At 44.6% G+C, this 12,719-nt stretch overlaps 1 protein-coding gene across 2 annotated transcripts in view; it reads right to left on the reverse strand.

Annotated features, from left to right (window-relative positions):
- The window catches only part of LOC142311132 (uncharacterized), a 67,308-nt gene that overhangs the window by 22,490 nt on the left and 32,099 nt on the right, over positions 1-12,719 (reverse strand). The window lies entirely within an intron of this gene.

Genomic DNA, 12,719 nt, shown 5'->3' on the forward strand with positions numbered 1-12,719 from the left:
CACACATAGATATAACACGCACACAGCACGTGAAATAGATATGAACATGCCACCAATTTTCTGAATAAATACATTTATAAATTTCTCACCAGATGCTGATATCAGACCAACCAATAAACATCAGCAGAGAGATCAAACCAAAGATGTCCATAAACTAAATTATGTGTGGCAATGTGAAATGGCACAGAGAAAAAGTATTTAAAACATGAAGAAGGAGGTTCAAAAAAACATGGAAAGTCATGACACTAGTACAAATCTGTCAGTAATAAGAAATCAATCCTGCCACTTAAAATAGCTGGTTCAACTGACTGTCTCATTACCAAGGTGCCACACAAGAAAATCTCATGATGGGTAAAATCAGTGAGCTGTCTCAAGACCGTTGCAACCTTACTTTTGTAAAACATACAAAGGTTGTCTTTTCAAAATTGACATGTGAGGGCTTCCACCATTGCTGTATAGGTTAAAGAGGGGGGGTGGGGGGGTCAGGCTGTCAGTGTTCAGACCATTCGCCGCACACTGCATCAAATTGGTCTGCATAGTTGTCAATCCCAGCAGAAAGCCTCTTCTAAAGAGGAGGCACAAAAAAGCCCCTCCACAATTTGCTGAAGACAAGTAGACTTAGAACATGGATTACTGAAACCATGTCCTGTGATCTGATTAGACCAAGATAAACTTATTTGTTTAAGATGGACTCCTGCTTGTATGGTGGCAACCAGTTGAGAAGTACAAAGAAAATTGTTGCTTGCCTACAGTCTAGCATGGTGGTGGGAGTGTCATGGTCGGGGCTGATGACTGTGGGGAGCTACAGTTCATTAAGAGAACCATGAATGCCAATATGTACTGTGACATATTGAAGAAGAGAATGATCCCCTCCCTTCGGAAACTGAGCCACAGGACAGTATTCCAACATGAAAATGACCCCAAGCACACCTCCAAGATGAGCATTGCTTTGCTAAAGAAACTGAGGGTAAAGGTGCTGGACTGGCCAAGCATGTCTCCAGACCTAAACCCTACTGAGTATCTGTGGGGCATCCTTTAATGGAAGGTGGTGGAACGTAAGGTCTCTAACATCCACCAGCTCCGTGAAGTTGTCATGGAGGATGGAAGAGGATTCCAGTGGTTCCTGTGAAGCTCTAGTGAACTCCATGCCCAAGAGAGTTAAGCCATTGCTTGAAAATAATGGTGGCCACACAAAATATTTACACTTTGGGCACAATTTGTCCATTTTGACTTAGGGATGTACTCAGTTTTGTTGTCAGTGGTTTCGATATTAATGGCTGTGTGGAGTTATTTAGAGGGCTCAACAAATTTACACTGTTATACAAGCTGTATATGGACTACTTTACATTGTATCAAAGTGTCATATCTTCAGTGCTGTCCCATGAAAAGATATTAAATATTTATAAAAATATGAGGGTTGTACTCACTTTTGTGTTATACTGTACAAAAAGACCTGGAATCAGCAGGTATAATTGTTCCAAAAAAAACTTTAAGTGATGCACTCAACTTCCATTGTTGGCAATTTTTCTAGTTTGTATTATTATTCTAGCCCATATAAAAGGTCAGTTTGAACAAGAGGCATAGCAATTAGAGTAGGATGAGAGTTAACCCTTTCACGACCGGCCGATTTTTCGCTTTCCGTTTTTTTTTTTCGCCATTCTTTTTCTGAGAGACGTAACTTTTTTATTTTTCAGTCAATATGGTCATGTGAGGGCTCATTTTTTGCGGAACGAGCTGTACTTTTAAATGAAACCATCAGTTTTACCATATTGTGTACTAGAAAATGGCAAAAAAATTCCAAATGCTGAAAAATTGCAAAAAAAGTGCGATAGCACTATGGTTTTTGAGATATTTTATTCACTGTGTTCACTATATGGTAAAACTGATGTGTGGGTGTGATGCCTCAGGTCAGTGCGAGTTCGTAGACACCAAACATGTATAGGTTTACTTTTATATAAGGGGTTAAAAAAAAATCGGACGTTTGTCCGAAAAAAGTGGCGCACGTTTTACGCCATATTCCGTGACCCGTAGCGTTCTCATTTTTCGGGATCTTAGGCTCAATGACGGCTTATTTTTTGCGTCTCGAGCTGACGTTTTTAACGGTACCATTTTTGCGCAGATGCTACGTTTTGATCGCCTCTTATTGCATTTTGCGCAAAAGTTGTGGCGACAACAAAAAGTCGTTTTGGCGTTTGGAATTTTTTTGCCGCTACGCCGTTTACTGATCAGATTAATTGATTTTATATTTTGATAGATCGGGCGTTTCTGAACGCGGCGATACCAAATGTGTGTATATTTTTTATTTTTTTAACCCTTTAATTTTCAATGGGGCGAATGGGGGGTGATTTGAACTTTTAGGTTTTTTTGTTTTTTTTTAATTTTTTAAAACTTATTTTTTTACTTTTTTTTTTTATTTTACTAGTCCCCCTAGGGGGCTATTGCGATCAGCATTCCGATCGCTCTGCAGTATCTGCTGATCACAGCTGGAAGGCTGTAAACAGCAGATACGCTGTCTTTCTCTTTTGCTGTGCCCCGGGCACAGCGAAAGTGAAACCAATTCATGTGTAGTACAGGAGTCATCACATGACCCTGTGCTACCATGACAACTATCGGGAGTCACGTGATCGCGTCACGTGACTTCCGGTTTCGGCGGTAAGTAAAACTTTACCGCGATCGCGCTTATAATGGCGCTGTCATGTATTGACAGCGCCATATAAGGGGTTAATCGGCACGAGCAGATAACGATTCTGCTCGTGCCTAGCAGGCACACATCTCAGCTGTGAAAATCAGCTGAGATGTGTGCCGATCGCGGCATGCTGCCGCCGGAGGACCGCGGGCAGTAAGATTATGTCATTTAGGACGTAATTTTACGGCCCGCGGTCGTTAAGGGGTTAAGGGGGTTTTACACACAACAACATTGCTAACGAGATGTCGTCGGGGTCACGGAATTCGTGACGCACATCCGGCCTCGTTAGTGACGTCATTGTGTGTGAAGCGCACGAACGACCGCTAACGATCAAAAATACTCACCTAATCGTTGATCATTGACACGTCATTCAAATCCCAAATATCGTTGCTGTTGCAGGATGCAGTTTGTTCGTCGTTCCTGAGGCAGCACACATCGCTACATGTGACACCCCAGGAACGACGAACAACACAGTACCTGCGTCCTCCGGCAACGAGGTGGGCGTGACTTTCATGAGGCTGCTCTCCGCCCCTCCGCTTCTATTGGACGCCTGCCGTGTGAAATCGCTGTGACGCCGCACGAACCGCCCCCTTAGAAAAGAGGCAGTTCACCGGCCACAGTGACGTCGTTAGGCAGGTAAGTACGTGTGACGGGTACTAGCGATATTGTGTGTCACGGGCAACGATTAGCCCGTGACGCACAAACGTCAGGGGCGGGTGCTTTCATGAGCGACATCGCTAGCAATGTCACTGCATGTAAAGCAGCCTTTACACTTTGACATGGTATCTTGGCACAAGTAAATTTGGCCACCTTAATTTGCTAAGTAACTCATATTTAAAAAAAATAAAAATAAAAAAATCATGTTTTCTTGGCAGTAATGCAAATTCATATTCCAATGTTCACCATCTACTACATTCTTGTTTTTTCTCTTTCCCTTTACTTGAGTGCAATTGATATTTTGGATATTGTATGTTATGTTCAGTATGCACCAGTTCAGACTATGAGATTAGAAAGTGCAGGCAATTTTTCTAGTTTGCAGAAGAACATCGTCATCTGCTGGCCAGAAAATAAAGCAAGAACTAAACAGTGAAGTTTGTGTTTCCCTGAGGGAGGAATATAGAGGAGACAACAGATTAAGTGACAGTTGTGTCGCAGTTATTAAATATAAAAGGCCCGGGCAGAGCCGAGGAGGAGGAGTTGGTGCCAGACCCTGCACAACCACTGGAGTGGGCCTGATGTATACCAGCGCCAGTAGAAGCCCGTGACCTGCGCCAGTGGAAGTCTGCAACAAGTACCAGTTGAAGTCCTAATACTGAACGCCGACAACCAAACTATGATGGTCAAGCAACACAGCCCAGAGTTCATGGTCAAGCACCAAAGAACAGACTACACGTTCAAGCACAGAAGACTGAGCACCGAGAATCGGAGACCGGGAAATGGACATTCGCTACAGTGCAGTGTTCAAATGAATCGGGCTGTTACTTCCTGCCCTGTCATATGGTACTATGCAAGAAAAGCCATTTGCTAAGGCTGAATTTGTGGTGTCGCAGATTGTATGGAGGTCATGTTAGACCTAGTGTGCCTGTATGTGGATGGATACCTGGCCTTGGTATTTCCCTTGTCATATCTTTAAACTTGTCAAGAGTTGGATATTGACTAAAAGGGCCACTTAATATGGTGGTCTCCTAAAAAGAGCCATTCCTTGGTTAGGTCCTTCTCGGAGGCATATCTGGCTATTTCCCGTGTTGAGACTCCTAACAGAGGCTCCATGGATCTTGTTTGATTTGCATACTTCCCAGGGGGCAATGCACCTAGGATTTCACTGTGTTGAGCACCTTTGCTGGCTGCCGGCAGTGTTTTCTCTGGCTGGTCTCCCTGAGATCAGTGATTGTTTTGTCTTGCTGGTCTACTAGGCATTGCTCCCACCTAGCCAGAATCCTACTCCCCCTGATGAGGGGCAATACCCCGAAACAGCTGTCTGTGGATGGATACCTGGCCTATGGGATGCCATGAAGGCTTGTTTACGGGGGGCATTAATACAGGGGATTAGCAGATCTAAGACTCGGTCACGTCAGTTTGGAGTATTTCTTAGGAACAGGATTCAGTCTACGGAATGTCAGTACATAGAATCGGCAACCACTCAGAATCTGTTGGAGTGGAAGGAGGCCCAGAAGTCATATGATATTCACCTCAGGGAAAAGGCCAAGAATAGGTGGATGTTCTCATAGCACAAATTTTTTGAAGAGGGGGAAAAGGCAGGGCATCTATTAGCTGTAATAGCTAGGGCACAGCAGGGAAACTCCTTTGTTGGGGCGGTAAGGGACTCCACGGGATCTGTGGTCAATGAGTCGGAGAGGATTTTGCAGGTTTTTGCTGACTTTTACCAGCAATTATATACTTCCAAACTAAGCTTTAATGAGAACCAGATTAATTCATATCTTGAGGGTATACCTCTTCCTAGGCTCACTGGGCCGGACCTGACTTACCTGAATGGCCCACTGAAATTGGAGGAACTGCAGCTGGCAGTGATTTCCATGTCTGCGGCCCGCCTAATCCACCTCTCCCCTCGCTACTCCCCAGCCTCGCCACTCTGCTAATCCCTTCACTGGCTTCCCATCACCCAACGACTCAAGTTCAAAACATTAACCATGACATACAAAGCCATGCACAACCTGTCTCCTCCCTACATCTGTGACCTAGTCTCCCGGTACCTACCTGAACACAACCTCAGATCCTCACAAGATCACCTTCTCTGCTCCTCTCTTATCTCCTCTTCCCACAATCGCGTACAAGATTTCTCCCGTGCATCCCCCATACTCTGGAATACTCTACCTCAGCACATCAGACTCTCACCTACCGTGGAAAGCTTCAAGACCCACCTCTTCCAACAAGCCTACAACCTACAATAGCCCTCAGTCCAGTAGACCACTGCGCAACCAGCTCTGTCCTCACCTATTGTACCATCACCCATTCCCTGTAGACTGTGAGCCCTCGCAGGCAGGGTCCTCTCTCCTCCTATACCAGTCTGTTTTGTACTGTTAATGATTGTTGTACGTATACCCTCTTTTACTTGTAAAGCGCCATGGAATAAATGGCGCTATAATAATAAATAATAATAATAATGTCTAATAGAAAGTCCCTGGGATCGGATGGTCTTCCCATAAAAATATACAAAAAATTTGGGGACATCCTATTGCCGCAGCTTCTGGATATGTTCTGAGGGGCGGTTGAGACGGGCCGCCTTCCTCCATCAATGCAGGAGGCCATCGTGGTGGTCACACTTAAACCAGGTAAGGACCCCTTACTTCCTGATTCATATAGACCGATATCTCTCCTTACCACAGATATCAAAATCATAGCCAAGGTATTGGCATCTAGATTAAACAATTTGATTTCCTCTCTGATTCATTCTGACCAGTCCGGCTTTATGCCCTCTAGATCTACAGTGGTTAACATTATGCACCTTCACCTCAATTTACAACTCCCAGTAGATAATCCGGGGGACAGAGTTATTTGCTCCCTAGACGCAGCCAAAGCATTCTATTCTATTGAATGGAACTTTTTGTGGGCGGTTCTTCGTAAGTTTGGGTTGGGTGAGGACTTTATCTCCTGGGTAAAATTATTATACGGCGGGCCCACTGCCAGAATTCGTGTAAATGGCAGGCTTACTCCAACATTTAATTTGGCTAGGGGCACTCGTCAGGGGTGTCCTCTCTCACCTCTTCTGTTTGAAATGGCTATAGAGCCCATGGCCGAGATCCTGCGCCGACATCCAAATATAACGGGCTTTAGAAGAGGGGATTGGGAGGAAAAAGTGGCTCTATATGCGGATGATACTCTCCTCTTCCTGTCAAATGCAATGGTCTCATTACCATTGGCCATGGAGTTGATTCAGCAGTTTGGAAGTTATTCTGGGCTTGCTATAAATTAAGGGAAGTCTGTGCTACTCCCTGTAGATAACTTGAATAATATCCCTAGATATGCTTCTTCAGGACTGCAGATCTCGCAATTTAAATATTTTGGAATTAATGTTACCGCCAGAGTGAATGATTACACTAAACTCAATCTGACCCCAATTCTTAAAAAATTTAAGGATAAAGTTGACATATGGATCCGGCTACGTCTGTCGGTGGTGGGACGGGCGAACCTGGTGAAAATGATTTGGATGCCTCAGCTGCTGTACGTCCTACATAATTCTCCACACTGGATACCCCAGAGATATTTCTATAAAGTTAATTCACTTTTTAGGGAACTGATTTGGGGACGACATAGTCCAAGAATTAAATTAGAAACGCTGCAGAGAAATAAACGCAAAGGAGGACTCTCAGTGCCGAATCCATGGGCGTACTTTGCAGCCGCCCAAATGCAACATATCCGAGGGTGGGATGATCGGGGGGGGGAGATCCGCAAAGAGTCTTATTGCAGCAACATTTCAAATCATCTAGTCTTTACGAGGTCCTGGAATCAGGTAGATTTCACTCGTCCCTGGAAACTACGCCTACCCTTATGTTGATACATAAGTTATGGGATAAAATTAAAGATATGCAGGACATCAAGGGACCTTCGCAGTTTACCTCTGTCTGGGATACCCCATGGCTGCCCAACCTAAATAAACTAGAGGGGTTTGGAGGCTGGAAAGGGAGAGGGTTGGTCAGACTCACGCAGCTACTGGACGGGGATAGCTTTAAAGAGTTCTCCAAGTTACAATTGGAGTTTGGGTTTTTGAATGGCAAGTTCTATAAATACCTTCAATTAAGATATGCATACTGTGCTGATGTCAGTATTACCGGTCATGCGATCCAATGCAATAAAATAATTCAGAGAATAGCTTTCTCAAGTGGTTCATCTGGTTTGATATCTGTATTGTATGGTGAAGTACTGGACAGGCTATTAATGCATCATTCACCGAACTCTAAAGGGAGATGGGAACAGGAGTTGGGTCCTATTGAGGATAATTAGTGGGCGGAAATATTGGAAAGAATACCCGATCTGTCTCTGGGGGAAGCCCACAGATTGTCTCAGCTGTATGAGATTCATCGCGTCTATCGTACCCCAAAATTTTTGTTTGACATAGGTGCCAGACCGGACTCCATTTGCCCACGATGTGGGGCGGACTCAGCGTCCATGCTCCACATGTTGTGGTCTTGCCCTAGTTTGAAGGTGTTTTGGAGAGGCGTGACTTCAACCATTAATAGAGTGTATACCATAGATCTGAGCCTCACCCCCTTTGTATGTATCCTGGGTTATATCGAAGACCTGAAAATGGAGGAGGAGGGTAAAGTGGTGGTTGCCCATATGTTATATATGGCAAGCAAATTAATTGCATAATATTGGATTTCAGATCAAGTTCCAACCACATCAGAGTTTGTTAACAAGATTAATTGTATTGTAAACCTGGAGAAGGGAATATACTTAAAACGGAATTGTATGGCCAAATTTTAAAAGATCTGGGCCCCGTGGACGACTCCAGTCTGGCATCTAGGGACTTATTTAGGTTCCAATTGGGCTTGTTTTAACTCATTGCTTGCTTTTATCTAACTTTTGGCATACATGATGTTAGCCGGGATGAGAATGTTGATGATTCTGATCCTCTCGTATACCCTTGGACATTGTATTTTCTAAAGAGAACTACGACATCTATTCATCACACGTGGTGAACAGTCAAATACATGATTTTTTTAATTTTCTTTTCACTTGGGGGGAGGGAGGGATGGATGGGGATTTTGGGGTTATGTTGACCCCGATTTTGTCTGATTTATGTATTGTATAAAATCTTTAATAAAAACATTTTGGTTTAAAAAAAAAGCATGTTCCCCATGACACCACCTGCCTTACAGACGGAGATGGCGAGGCCCAACAGACAGTTATGTTTCACATACCAGGAGACAGTGATATGGTAGATAAGATAATTAGAATCCTATAGGACCTTCATGGCGACACCACTGACTTAGGAGATTTTGCTTATTCCGTTGGTTGCAGAAGGAAAAAGAGACGGTGACTCAGTACGTGAATGCTCTGCAGGAGGTAATGGCCTACATGACTAAGAAGACTAATGGAGAATACCAGAGATTGAGACCGCAGGGCAAGGTGATATGAGACCAGCTAGTTGTGGGTTTAAGGGATCCCTACCTGAGAAAGGCCATGAAAAATTGTTTATGATAAATTCTCAATATGAACTCTCTGGAGGTTGTGGCGGAAGTTACGGTTTGAGAGTGAGAGGCACTAGCTATGACTGATGTGGTGCAGATTTATAAAGTAGCTGCCTTAGGGCTGCCAAACGTTGAGCCAGACTGGGCCCGGGAGTTGCGGCAGGAGATACGAGAAATCGGAGGAAAATTAAGCAAGATCCAAAGAAGCTTCACAATTACTGCAGTGCTGAGTGCTACACCCCAGCAAGCAGAGAAGCAAGAACAGTGGTACCAGCCGCGTCGCACAACTGAGGAGTGTGGAGTTGCGTGTTGAACCTGTAGAGGTAGAGGAAACATATCAAGGAACTGCCATACCTGGGAAAACTAATAGCAAAAAGAAGGCCCGCAAATTGAGGGCAAAGTAGAGAAAGGGCCCGAAGATCCGTCCAGCCTTCCAAAGGTTACACCTACTGGGGGGAGGGCTGCACCTGGTACATGGTGAGGGATGCCCGCCCCCTGTACAGCGATGTGGAGACAGAAGGTCCATCCGTTGTAGACTGAAGGCTGCGAATGGGCAGAGTCCTGGAAGAGACATGACAATGAGATGAGAAGTACTTCACCTAATGCAAGATGGAGCCTTGGCGCAGGACGCTTAGGAGTGAGAAGTGTAATTTTCCTGCGGCAAGATGTATGGATCAGGTACTTGCTACTGGAATTTGTTAACCGGAATATTAACCCCATCCCGAAATTGGAAGCACCAGGACGCCCCATATTGGGGTGTGTTCCCACAAATGGATATACCGGTGAAGTCCTGGCGATTGTGCCGGCACAGGAGCTGTGCCAGCACAATCGTCGATAGGAGCTCGGCTTATATGACACCTGAGACCTGGCTCTCACACGCAGCGTTGGTCCCCTCAGGGGCTTTCCCAATGTGGCATGGCACCGGCTAACCATTCCTGAAAATTGTCAAGTCAAATATAGTGCTCCTTTCATTCTGAGCTTTGCACTGTACCTCAAAAGTAGTTTTCAACCGCATATGGGGTATGAACACAAACGCAAATTATATGATCCTATTTTCATCTATTACCCTTTATGAAAATTAAAACTTTGGGGCTAAAGCAACATTTTATTGGAAAAAAGTGTAATTTTTTATTTTCACAGCCCAATGTTATACAATTCCATGAATAATAATAATAATAATAATTTTATTAATTTATATAGCGCTATTAATTCCACAGCGCTTTACATACATTGGCAACACTGTCCCCATTGGGGCTCACAATCTAGAGTCCCTATCTGTATGTCTTTGGAGTGTGGGAGGAAACCGGAGAACCCGGCGGAAACCCACACAAACACGGGGAGAACATACAAACTCCTTGCAGATGTTGTCCTGAATCAACAGAGTTAAGCGGGCTTTACACGCTGCGATCTCCCTAGCGAGATCGCAAGTGATCGTACCTGCCCCCGTCGGTTGTGCGACACGGGCAAATCGCTGCAAGTCGCGCACAACCTCGCTTACCCCCGTCACACGGACTTACCTGTCCTGCGACGTTGCTCTGGCCGGCGATCCGCCTCCTTTCACAGCGATGTCACACGGTAGCCGTCTAATAGAAGCGGAGGGGCGGAGATGAGCGGGACGTAAACATCCCGCCCACCTACTTCCTTCCGCATTGCCGGTGGAGGCAGGTAAGGAGATGTTCGTCGCTCCTGCGGTGTCACACATAGCGATGTGTGGCGCCGCAGGAACGACGAAAAACATCACTAATAAAAAGAAAACGATTTTTTGTTTTAGGACGACCTCTCCGCGGCAAACGATTTTGGCCGCTTTTGCGATCGTTTTAGGTCGCACATAAGTGTCACACACTGCGATATCGTTAATGACGCCGGATGTGCGTCACAAACAACGTGACCCCGACGATAAATCATTAACGATATCGTAGCGTATAAAGCCCGCTTTAGAATTGCTCACTACACCCATAGATTAATTTCTTGAGAGGTGTAGTTGCCAGAACGGGTTCAATTGTGTTGTTGTTTTTTTCTGTTTTGGCATGTCAGAGAATCTTCAAGTGTGACATGGCATCAGCAATCTATTCCAGCCAAAATGGCCTCCTTCCTTTCCGAGCCCTGCCGTGCACCAAAACAGTAGTGCTCCACCTGTCGGGAATTAGCTCTGGTAGGCAATAGCAGGGATGCAGTAAAGAGGCACAAACAGGTTTTCAGTACAAAAATTCAGTGTTGTATTCACACTGATAACAAACAAAAAAAAATATACACAGTTTTACTTCACACAAGTACGCAAATGTAAAAGTCTAGTCTGGGTGTATTTATTATCACTAGGGTGGTGGGATAGTCTTCTAAGTCCCCCTGAATGCACAATACACTGCATTTCTGGCCGGTGACCTTTGTGGGTTGCACCAGGTTATCTCGCACCAAGATCACGAGGCTCATGGAGTCCAGGAGGGCCAGAGCAGGGGTGCCCATTACCTTAACACAACACAAATGAGCATCCCTGAGTTCCTCCAGGGTGCTCGTTGCGAAGACCTTTTTAGTATAGAGGGACTGACGATATCCAAAGTTTGTGTCCATAGGCTCAGCTAGTTGGGGTCAGTCGGCTCTTACATTGTCTGATACCTTTTAAAATCACCAAGAACTACTGAACATCAATTACAATTTTATTTAAATATCTTAGTTAAAAAAGACACACCAGTATCCTCTCATTCAACATACAACAATAATGTGACAGTATCAGTGAGTGCAGTACATGTAGCAAACAGGAGCAGTGGGGGATATATATCGGATATATTTAATAAAACATCCGAGATCCTATTCGGATACGTGGATAAGGGGGCCTGCTAAATTAACCCTACTTCACCCTTCCTACCAACGGAGGGTGCCTTAATTTTTTGGACACCCCCCGTTCCAGATGACTGACCCTCATGGTCCCTATTATAAACTGGCAGGGCACCCACCACCAAAGCCAAGTGTGAACACAAGTGATAACAAAATCACATACACACAACTCAAAAATTGTGTTTAAATATTCAAAAATGGTTTCCTGACCAGTGCTAATTCTCTAGTCAGGGAATTATTCAGTTTTGTTAGGAAAAGAGCCGAGGGCTCCACTACCATTGGGCCCACTCTACTCTCCCGACGTGTTTCCCCCTCATTCATAATGCAATGAAAGGGGGATCATCAGGGGATTAGTAAACAATGACTTTTCAGTAGGACACATAGAATAATGTTGCCAGTCAGGGGTACTAATATAGAGGAGAGTCGTTTCAACAAATCAAAGCAATTGACACAGGGATTAATATCTGCTGATTCCTGTATCAAGGTACATCCAAATTTGGCTGAGGTAAATAAATATAAACAACTGCCTTCATCGGATGATTCTTGTAAAAAATCTCTTATCATAAATGGCGTTTCAGGGACAATCCCCTATTAGGCTCTGGCTCTTAGTGTGCACGGAAAAAACATGCAAACTGTCACATAGATGTCCATGTCTCCCAGCATGTTTCCCAGAACAATCCTGCAAGAAAATTCCTCCTGGTCTAATGCCTCAGAGGATATACAAAACAGCTTATTTTCCCTAGTCGTACCAAAGCTCTACCTGCAAGGATAAATTATGCCGCCATGTCCACTCATAGTGAGGCTCGGAAACACGGAGGCATGCGATACCTGGACATCTATATCACTGCTCCCTGTGTTTAGATGTGCATTGGCACTTGGGATTAATTTATCCTTGCATGTAGATCTTTGGCACAACTAGGGAAAATAAGCTGCTAAGTCTTGAGCAGCCCTCATGGACTCTGCTTGATGGGTCAAAAGCGGGGATTTCTGGGACTTTTTTTCACCCTCCCTGAGTCTCTCCATGGAGTTCATTGGTAGCCCCATACTGCTCTATA

This window comes from Anomaloglossus baeobatrachus, chromosome 5 (assembly GCF_048569485.1).
Source record: "Anomaloglossus baeobatrachus isolate aAnoBae1 chromosome 5, aAnoBae1.hap1, whole genome shotgun sequence".
Lineage (NCBI taxonomy): Eukaryota > Metazoa > Chordata > Amphibia > Anura > Aromobatidae > Anomaloglossus > Anomaloglossus baeobatrachus.